Raw genomic sequence first — 11428 nt, 5'->3', positions numbered from 1 at the left:
TATATGGCAAATTTTGCAAAATATACAATGAAGGTACACAAACATTCATACCCAAACAAAGCAAAATGCTAGGTAAGAACAAAGCATTTGGCCCGTAGGAGAAAGGAGATACCCACAAGACTAGAATACAAGTCATTAACAAGCATGCAAGTATAATACATAATACATGCAGACATATATATAATCCAAAAAAATGTCAAATTTACGTACTTATTATTACATTACAAATATCCAAGGTTTTGAAGACACGTTTCCTCTTGCGCCCAACGAGTGAATACTGAGACCAGACCCCATAGGTCCCTATCCTCCTCATCATTCGTCTCACTGTGTCTCCACAGCTTGCACCGCCCATTTGAGACAGCGTCTGGACCTGTTAAAATAATGCATAAGCTGTAAGGTAATAGAGAATAATATATATCTTTCAATCTCAACATTAGATTTTCTAATTTCAAACTGTATTAAATAAATAGCATTAAAATATTTTCCTTCTTAACTATTACAAAAATCAACGAATTTGAGTAACTTTTGCTTTTGTTTTATTTGTACCTTAAACATAACACTGAACAATCAATTATGTGCCACCCCACCTTCCTTCATCTGCAAAAAAACTAATCAAAAGACATATGTACAAGGCTAAAAAAATTCAGCAACACTTACCATACTCAGGCTAAAAGAATTAAGCAACACTTACCATACTCTTTTTATATTCACTGTTAACTTTTAGCTCATGTGACAGACTTTCCACCTGCTCAACAGTTTCAAGTGGGGATGGAAGAATGTCTTCCAGGATTGGTATATCTCCATGTGTTTTTGACATATGGGTTTCCGTCATTTTGACAATATTCAGGAATTTTGCAAAAATAATGGCATTTACTATTTTTAAAAGATTATTAGCAAATTTACAGAAATGGTGCATTCGGAAGACAAAACCGTGGTAGACATGGTTGGAACAAGTTAGGTGAGAGGGTGGTGGAGGCCAAAACCATAATCATAATCATCTGTATCAAACCTTATTACAGGTAAAACCAGTAGGCAGTCTACTGTATTTTATCAAACCGTTATTAGTATAATAGATCTCTTAATAATTTTGCAAAAATAATGGCATTTACTATTTTTAAAAGATTATTAGCAAATTTACAGAAATGGTGCATTCGGAAGACAAAACCGTGGTAGACATGGTTGGAACAAGTTAGGTGAGAGGGTGGTGGAGGCCAAAACCATAATCATAATCATCTGTATCAAACCTTATTACAGGTAAAACCAGTAGGCAGTCTACTGTATTTTATCAAACCGTTATTAGTATAATAGATCTCGTAATAATTTTGCAAAAATAATGGCATTTACTATTTTTAAAAGATTATTAGCAAATTTACAGAAATGGTGCATTCGGAAGACAAAACCGTGGTAGACATGGTTGGAACAAGTTAGGTGAGAGGGTGGTGGAGGCCAAAACCATAATCATAATCATCTGTATCAAACCTTATTACAGGTAAAACCAGTAGGCAGTCTACTGTATTTTATCAAACCGTTATTAGTATAATAGATCTCTTAATAATTTTGCAAAAATAATGGCATTTACTATTTTTAAAAGATTATTAGCAAATTTACAGAAATGGTGCATTCGGAAGACAAAACCGTGGTAGACATGGTTGGAACAAGTTAGGTGAGAGGGTGGTGGAGGCCAAAACCATAATCATAATCATCTGTATCAAACCTTATTACAGGTAAAACCAGTAGGCAGTCTACTGTATTTTATCAAACCGTTATTAGTATAATAGATCTCTTAATAATTTTGCAAAAATAATGGCATTTACTATTTTTAAAAGATTATTAGCAAATTTACAGAAATGGTGCATTCGGAAGACAAAACCGTGGTAGACATGGTTGGAACAAGTTAGGTGAGAGGGTGGTGGAGGCCAAAACCATAATCATAATCATCTGTATCAAACCTTATTACAGGTAAAACCAGTAGGCAGTCTACTGTATTTTATCAAACCGTTATTAGTATAATAGATCTCTTAATAATTTTGCAAAAATAATGGCATTTACTATTTTTAAAAGATTATTAGCAAATTTACAGAAATGGTGCATTCGGAAGACAAAACCGTGGTAGACATGGTTGGAACAAGTTAGGTGAGAGGGTGGTGGAGGCCAAAACCATAATCATAATCATCTGTATCAAACCTTATTACAGGTAAAACCAGTAGGCAGTCTACTGTATTTTATCAAACCGTTATTAGTATAATAGATCTCTTAATAATTTTGCAAAAATAATGGCATTTACTATTTTTAAAAGATTATTAGCAAATTTACAGAAATGGTGCATTCGGAAGACAAAACCGTGGTAGACATGGTTGGAACAAGTTAGGTGAGAGGGTGGTGGAGGCCAAAACCATAATCATAATCATCTGTATCAAACCTTATTACAGGTAAAACCAGTAGGCAGTCTACTGTATTTTATCAAACCGTTATTAGTATAATAGATCTCTTAATAATTTTGCAAAAATAATGGCATTTACTATTTTTAAAAGATTATTAGCAAATTTACAGAAATGGTGCATTCGGAAGACAAAACCGTGGTAGACATGGTTGGAACAAGTTAGGTGAGAGGGTGGTGGAGGCCAAAACCATAATCATAATCATCTGTATCAAACCTTATTACAGGTAAAACCAGTAGGCAGTCTACTGTATTTTATCAAACCGTTATTAGTATAATAGATCTCTTAATAATTTTGCAAAAATAATGGCATTTACTATTTTTAAAAGATTATTAGCAAATTTACAGAAATGGTGCATTCGGAAGACAAAACCGTGGTAGACATGGTTGGAACAAGTTAGGTGAGAGGGTGGTGGAGGCCAAAACCATAATCATAATCATCTGTATCAAACCTTATTACAGGTAAAACCAGTAGGCAGTCTACTGTATTTTATCAAACCGTTATTAGTATAATAGATCTCTTAATAATTTTGCAAAAATAATGGCATTTACTATTTTTAAAAGATTATTAGCAAATTTACAGAAATGGTGCATTCGGAAGACAAAACCGTGGTAGACATGGTTGGAACAAGTTAGGTGAGAGGGTGGTGGAGGCCAAAACCATAATCATAATCATCTGTATCAAACCTTATTACAGGTAAAACCAGTAGGCAGTCTACTGTATTTTATCAAACCGTTATTAGTATAATAGATCTCTTAATAATTTTGCAAAAATAATGGCATTTACTATTTTTAAAAGATTATTAGCAAATTTACAGAAATGGTGCATTCGGAAGACAAAACCAATTTTTCACTTTTGACAATTGAGCACCTGCTACATCCAGATTCTAGGGAGGAAAGGAAGGACGATCTTACTGGATCCCATAGCCTCTCCGAGGCACAAACCAGGCTTTTACATAACCCCCCCCCCCTGCACCCGAGCTTTTTAAAATAGTAAATGCCATTATTTTTGCAAAATTATTACGAGATCTATTATACTAATAACGGTAAATAAATAATAAATAGTAAATAAATCAAAATCAGTTACATTATTTTATCTTATTCATAGCATAAATGTTCTCGAAGATTACTAAAAAGAAATTGAATTAGACTACAGCAAATTGGCAAACTTTACCTTGTATCTGTTTCCACCGAGTTTGTTTGGGGCGTTCTTCAACATATCAGCAATACTTGTCTCAACTTCTCTTTCAGTTGCATTAGTGTGGGTGTTGATACAGGCTTCTGGAAATTTATAAGAATTAATTAATATATATAATTATAATTCACTTTGCTATTCCCCATTCCACAGTCCTCTCGTCCTTCCCACTTCCCTGTCCCCACATCATCCCCACTATTCCCACTTCCCTGTCCCATCGTCCTCCTTACCATTTTCCCCTTCCCTGTCCTTCTTCCTCCCCCACCATCTCCCATTCACCTGTCCCTTTGTCCTCCCCAGCATTCCCGTCCCCACCATCCCCAACTCCCCAGTCCCCTCGTCCTCCCCACCATTACCCTCTCCTCTGTCCCCTCGTCTTCCCCACCATACCCCCCTCTCGTCCTCCCCACCATTCCAAACTACCTCATCCGATGCATTCTATAATGGTCTGATGCTTCCATCAGAAAATTGGGAACATCAAATGATCTGATATTCCCATCACTGAAAAATAAGAACAGCTAAAAAAATGAAATGAAAAAAATAAAAAAATAAACTATACTCATGAAATGAACAGTATGGTAAACAACACAGCTCAATTTCAATGCAATGTCACAATAACATTTAATAACAATAATAACAATAACATTTAAATATACTTTAAGATATAATCTAGAAGAAAATAAGAACATTGAAACGGTTCATGAACTCGATTTCAATAAAGGACACTATGGGGAACTTTGAAAAACAGTTAATGAGTATAATTAGACAGACTTGTTGCTAGGCAGAGGAGTAAATAATGAGATATATGGCAAATTTTGCAAAATATACGGCACACAAACATTCATACCCAAACAAAGCAAAATGCTAGGTAAGAACAAAGCAGTTGGCCCGTAGGGGAAAGGAGATACCCACAAGACTGGAATACAAGTCATTAACAAGCACACAAGTACTACACTACACAACAACCGCACTACTACCAGAACTGGACGAATCACTACCAAAACAACACATTGCACATCACTACCAAAACAACACAACACAACACAAGCATTGGCAAAGAATTATAGACCAGTTGCACTAACATCCCACATAATAAAATTATTTGAGAGTGATCAGGAGTCAGATTACTAGTTTTATAGAGACCAATGACCTCCACAATCCAGGCCAACAAGGATTTAGAGCAGTTTCTATGATCGAGCCACTGAGATCTATAAAGAATTCTGATCAAGAAAGAGATCTAGGGGTGGTTTTAGATAGAAAACTATAACCTGAGGATCATATTAAGAACATTCTGCGAGGGGCCTATGCTACACTTTTTAACTTTAGAATTGCTTTTAAATACATAGGTCAAAAAGTTTTAAAAGTTTTAAAAGTTTTTTAAACCTCTCGTGTATCATGAGTGTGTTAAAGCATCAGATGGTGCATTCAGATGATGAATATTACCTAGTTCCTTCATCTGGGAAGAATGAACACATATTGGTGCATTCGGATGATAAAAACTAACTACTGTAGTTTAATTGATCAACAGACTGTATATCATATGCAGACTGTATGTGGATCTGCGGGCCACTCCAAACAACAGCCTGGTGGACCAAGCTCCACCAGGGCTAAAGCACAAAGTGATATAGATGTGATAGAGAAACTAGGTCAAATGGAGGAGTAGGTCTGTATATTAAACAGCACCTGACGTGCACAGAGCTACTAAACTCAATGTGGTGGTAGAGTGGTGGGGGGGGGGGGGGAAACATTGCAGAAAAAAACAAAAATACAATTTGGTCAACAAAACAGCATTGTTTAAAATAGAAGACATGGGTTGTCATTTTGGGGGTAAGGTAGGTTACATTGAGTTAATTAGTTAGTACTTAGTTTTTATCTTAAACTGGTTGGGAGAGGTACAGTGTTGCTGTGCTGGTGAAAGAACACCTAAAGGTAAATTAAATAATGATTGCGAATCCACAAGAAGTTGACATAATATCGCTAGAGATCTGCAATCAGGATGATAAACTTTCCTTAAAGAATTTGACAAACACTTGCTGATAGGACATGAAGTAAATGAAATGTATGTCAAGTTTTGTGAAATATATGATAAAAGCACAACAAAATTTGTACCAAAGGAGAGATGCAGAACTAGGAAAAGGGGTTTGTTCAACAGAAATTGCGAGAGGGCCTGAGACCCAAACACACACAAATGGAAACAATATATAGCAAGAGGCCAAACCCCCAAACATACAAGCGATGCAAAGATGCGAGAAACAGCAGCAGCATTAAGGAGAGGGACTTAAGGACCATAAATAAAGTGTGAAAATAAACTCGAGTAAATTTTTTTAACTACTCTCGACAGTGAAGAAAAACAAATATTCAGACGATTTGTGTTAGAATCATTAATCTTACACTTTCGGTCATATTCAACAACACAAATACATACACACACATTCCTGTTGCTGTAGCAAGTGAAGAATTACACACACAGACCACAATAACGTGATGCATCAAATGAACAAATCCACAAGGGCCGTGACGAGGATTCGAACCTGCGTCCGGGAGCATCCCAGACACTGCCTTAATCGACTGAGCTACAACAGGGTAAAAGGGTTGAAACCGAAGTTCTACTGAACTTACTGGATCCCATAGCCTCTCCGAGGCACAAACCAGGCTTTTACACAACCCCCCCCCCCCTGCACCCGAGCTATGTCAACAGGCCGTTCTCCCTCTTCGCCCTTCCGAATGCACCATATCAGTAAATTTTTTAATAATCTTTTAAAAATAGTAAATGCCACTATTTTTGCAAAATTATTACGAGATCTATTATTCTATAGAATGATAGACCAACATGAGGGTTGTGTTGATTGCCTGAAAATATTTAAATTGTGTAATGTATTGAATGGCATTTTTCAAGTTACAACATTTTTTAAATTACTGAACTAGGTTCTAGGCTTTGCTAGGCTTAATTCAATTATTACAGATAAGCCTAACCTAGCCTAGAACCCAGTGGGTTTTCTTCCTATTGGGGAGTGTTGTACATGCCTCGCCTCCACATACACACTAGCACAGCCAGGCCTCGCCTCCACATACACACTAGCACAGCCAGGCCTCGCCTCCACATACACACTAGCACAGCCAGGCCTCGCCTCCACATACACCAGCACTGCCAGGCCTCGCCTCCACATACACCAGCACTGCCAGGCCTCGCCTCGCCTCCACATACACCAGCACTGCCAGGCCTCGCCTCCACATTTAAACCAACCAAGCCCACAAATACGTTAACATGGACCAGCATTACACCGTCTAACATACTCTGTCAGATGTAACAACTAAATTTGTGAATTCAAGACCAAATCTATTGTATAACACAGTGTTAGTACGAGAAAAACATTACTTACATTCGAAGCCGTGTTTTAAAATGGCGGCGGTCTTGTACTGACGCTCCAAACTGTGTGTTCGTTTGCGTATGATGAACGTGTGACAATTTACTACAACAATTATTTAATTATTCTTATTCTTTATTTTAATATTTTTAGGGTACATGAAATTTCAAACTTATTTGCACACAATAGTATAATTGCATTGTCATAACCTTTATATATTACGGAAAATACGATGACATGAACGAAGTCAAAGTGAAGTTGAAGTCAAAGTCATTCGCCGAACGTATTAGTCATTTTTTTTCTCCCAAACGATAGGGGTAACAAATCCACAGAGAATATAAGAAATTGAAATTGAAATTGAAATTGAAATAAGTTTAGAGAGAATATAAGTGTACAGTAAAGTCGATTTTATTCAGGAAAGTACATACATAGTTGATTTACAAACATAATGTTGGATTTATAGATAGAGCTAGTGCATACAATACCTAAAGCCACTATAGTAGGCCTATAGCATTTCAGGCAACCGGGCAGTATATATGGACCCCTTACTCAAATCTCTGAATATGTTAGATATTAAGTCCCTGCACATACTCTCATGTGTATTTTATATATATAAAACGCTGCACTGTAATGTCAATCCTGACCTTAAAAGCTTCCTAGAAGGTTGTAACAGATCCCATGAGCACCACACCAGAAACAAATACCTATTTGATATTCCAAGAGTACGACTTAGTCAAACTAGAAATGCTTTACAAATCAAGAGACCTCGAATGTGGAATGACCTTCCCAATTATGTTAAAAACTGTACCTCTCCCAACCAGTTTAAGATAAATAAAGATAAATTTATAAGTTAAGAAAAATTCCACAAATCAACAACCCTGTTACTGACCCTGTATTTACCCAAGTCTTTCCTAAATCTAAACTTATCCAATTTATACCCATTGTTTCGTGTTCTATCTTGTGTTGACAATTTTAATACCCTATTAATATCCCCTTTGTTATATCTATTCAGGAAATTGTGGTTGATCTCGAACCCATTGATAATGTGACGACTTATACAGAATTTTGTAACTATATCATCAAGATTGTAACCAGCTTAGCTAAATGTAGTGTGGGGTTCAGTCCCTAAGCCCATATATGTGCCTCTCTAACCATTTAGGTTACAGGGCAAAAACATAAAAACAAAGGTAACTGCAGAAGGCCTATTGGCCCATACCAGGCAGCTCCTATCTATAACAGATAAACACTAAGTACTACCTAATTAACTCAATGTAACCTACCAACCTAACCCCCAAAATGTCAATCCATATCTTTTATTTTAAACAATGCTGTTTTGTTGACCAAATTGTATTTTTACTCTTTTTCTGTCATGTTTCTCCCACCCCTGTTTTTTCCCTTTTTTCTTATTTTTTCTCAACATAATTCATACTTTAATTATGCGGATCAGGACATCACCTGATCAAACACATCAAACATCGTTTGACCACCATCAAACACACACATTTCGTGTGTGTTTGACGCTCACTGATATGTACCAGCGTTGTTTTATATATGGTGCTATTCTATCTTACGCTTTGTTGCTCTTTTTTACCTACGGGCTCATAGAACATTCTATTGCGAAAACATTGGCACAAAAATGAATGACGTACATACAATAATAATGTCAGGACAGTGATATAATTATAAACTTTCAAAGCACTGTATCGCCCATGTGTCGTCTTGTCACCAATACTGGGTAACAGTTCCGCCACTTCCCACACTCTTGCGGGTGGGCAGCGACCATTATTCTACGTTTATATTCATATCACCGTGTTGGGAATTTCATTGCGAGTACATTGATACCAAAATTAACGCTGTAGGACAAGTGTGGAAGTGATAACAATCCCAAGAGTAAAAACATTTTGTTGCTCTTGGGCACTCACGGCGAGTCATCTACGTAGGTATTTATTGGGTGCTGGTATTCATATAACTTTTGGTGACCGTTTTTGCTGATTTTCTTCTAGAGAATGTTATTGCGAACACGTTGGTACCAAAATGAAATACATAGCTCGAGAACTAAGGTCAGGAGAGTAAAAAGAGTATACACATTTTTGTTTTGACGCTTAATTAAGGTTATTGTGAGTACTCATCGCCTGCCTAGAAACTGGAACTAGTAATTCCATCTATCATACATATCATACAAGAGGAGCCACACATCTATGGATCATCCAATAAAATCAGCAGACTTCTAGATGTTACTACTGCTCGGCTTAGACTCGGTTACAAGTATCTCTGGGAATTCTCATTATCTGCTGATGTAGACCTGACCAAATGTAAACTGTGTCAACAAAATTATTCGCACACCCTCCGTCACTATGTGATGGAGTGCGAAAAGATACATGAATTTAGAGACAATTCTATAACCAATGTTCCAGCGATGTGTCAATATTTCATTCAAAATGATCTGCTACCAGAAATTTTAGCCAAATATCCCCAGTTTGCTAACTGTAGATAACAACTAAGTGATTGTAACCTATCCACCGCTGCCCACTGGATGGGGGACGGTGTGCAGGACAAACATATAAATTTTGATACTAGCTCTCCACATATGTCAGTTGCTTAATTTAGAACCTGTACTTGAGGTCGATCTCGAACCCATTGTTGATGTGATGACTTATATTGAATTTTGTAACTAGCTCATCAAGATTGTAACTTGCTTAGCTAAATGAATTGTGGGGTTCAGTCCCTGAGCCCATTATGTGCCTCTGTAACCCTTTCCACAACCGCCCACAAGATGGGTATGGGGTGCATAATGGGGTGGGGTGTCTTGGCCAAACGTGCCACATCAAAACCACAAGTTGACATTGAATGTGAATTAACAATGAGACAAGTAAGATTTATACTAATACATTTATACTAACTCTGTTGAGCGTTGAACATTTATACATCAAATCTGTTGATGTGAGCACTTTAGTTTAGTCTGCCGTTTAAAGAAAAAAAGAGCATATCAATGGTATATCACAGAAAACGAATTTATCATAAACTCATGTATTTGTCTTATCATATTGAACTGCATTCATATTTTTAATATATAACAATATGAATATACAAATTTCTGTAAATCCCCTACCTTGTTGGAATCTGTGGAAATGAATGAGCAAATGTGCTGGCTGAAGGCACTGAAGGAAACCACATTGGTTTCATTTTGGATACAAATGTCCATGGAAATTCAAAATGGGAACTAATTATATAGTTGAACCTGCAGAGACGAGTTTAAGAATCTGTGTTGAGAGTGATGGACACAGCCTTCACAATTATACTTCAGAGAATGTAAACATCTAAGAGTCATTAGAAATATGTGTAGAATAATAAACCCTACATTGTTTGAGTTAGGGAAAACACCATTTGTGATATATAGATACTATAGCTGTTCCTAAAGATTCACCCTTTTTTGCACCAGCAAGATAACATATAAGATTTTAAGAGTTGACGAATGTTAATATTCTTGTTTGATAAACTGTGAACTTGAGACATAGTTAATAAGAACATATTAACACAACAAAATGTTTTCAGAATCCTTAACACCACTTTCCAACAACTTATATAATTTATATAAATTATTTTAGAGAATAATACATAAATTATATATTTAAACATGATATAGTGTTTAGTGGAATGTATAAGGAGTCAAATTGTGTTAAAAAGAGCAATTTTTAGAAAATTTGGAAAAATACTTTTTTCTGTTCAAATTATAACTAAATGGATTATAAAGGTTTCACTCAGCCAATATATATCATTCACAATTTATTAATGAATTTTACAAAAAAACACCATAAATTTTATATTTAAACATGTAAAAACTATTTGTTTTACATTTGGAAGAAAATAATTGTAGAAAAACAATTTATAATTAAACCTTTGTGTTTGGATTTTTTGAGTAAAAGTTTCTCAAAGGCTTTCCTGCACCATTCTCAATGCAAATCATTCCCACACCTATGGCAAGAGATAGGCGAACGTTGTGTAGATGATTTGTGTTTGCTGGGTATTCCCTTGTGTGTCAGATTAGATTATACCCTTGTGTTAGATGAGAGCATCTCCTTGTGGGTCACATTAAACTATCCCCCTTGTATGTCAACCTTAACTATCCCCTTGTGTGTCACATTAGACTATCCCTCTTGTGTGTAAGCTAAGACTATTCCCTTGCGTGTCAGCTTCGAATATTTCCCTTGTATATTACATTAGAATAACATACAGACTAAAACACGCATGTGTGTGTTAGATCAGACTATCACATTGTGTCTGATTAGACTTTCCCCTATTGTGTCATGTTAGACATTGTCCTTGTGTGTCAGATTTGCCTATCCCCTTTGTGCAGTAGATTAGACTATCCCTTTGTGTGTCAGATTAGACTATCCCCTTATGTGTCAGACTGACCAAAACCTTGTGTGTCAG

At 36.2% G+C, this 11428-nt stretch overlaps 1 long non-coding RNA gene across 1 annotated transcript in view; it reads right to left on the bottom strand.

Moving 5' to 3' along the window:
• The window catches only part of LOC138351249 (uncharacterized), a 1855-nt gene extending 1352 nt beyond the window's left edge, over positions 1 to 503 (bottom strand). The window contains exon 1 of the long non-coding RNA XR_011222388.1: positions 211 to 503. This is a non-coding gene — a long non-coding RNA (uncharacterized lncRNA). The remainder of the gene's footprint in view (positions 1 to 210) is intronic.
• Between the last annotated feature and the right edge of the window lie 10925 nt (positions 504 to 11428).

This window comes from Procambarus clarkii, chromosome 49 (genome assembly GCF_040958095.1).
Source record: "Procambarus clarkii isolate CNS0578487 chromosome 49, FALCON_Pclarkii_2.0, whole genome shotgun sequence".
Taxonomy (NCBI): Eukaryota; Metazoa; Arthropoda; class Malacostraca; order Decapoda; family Cambaridae; genus Procambarus; species Procambarus clarkii.
Note: the sequence above shows the minus strand (reverse complement) of the source record. Positions and strands in the feature narration are given on the sequence as shown.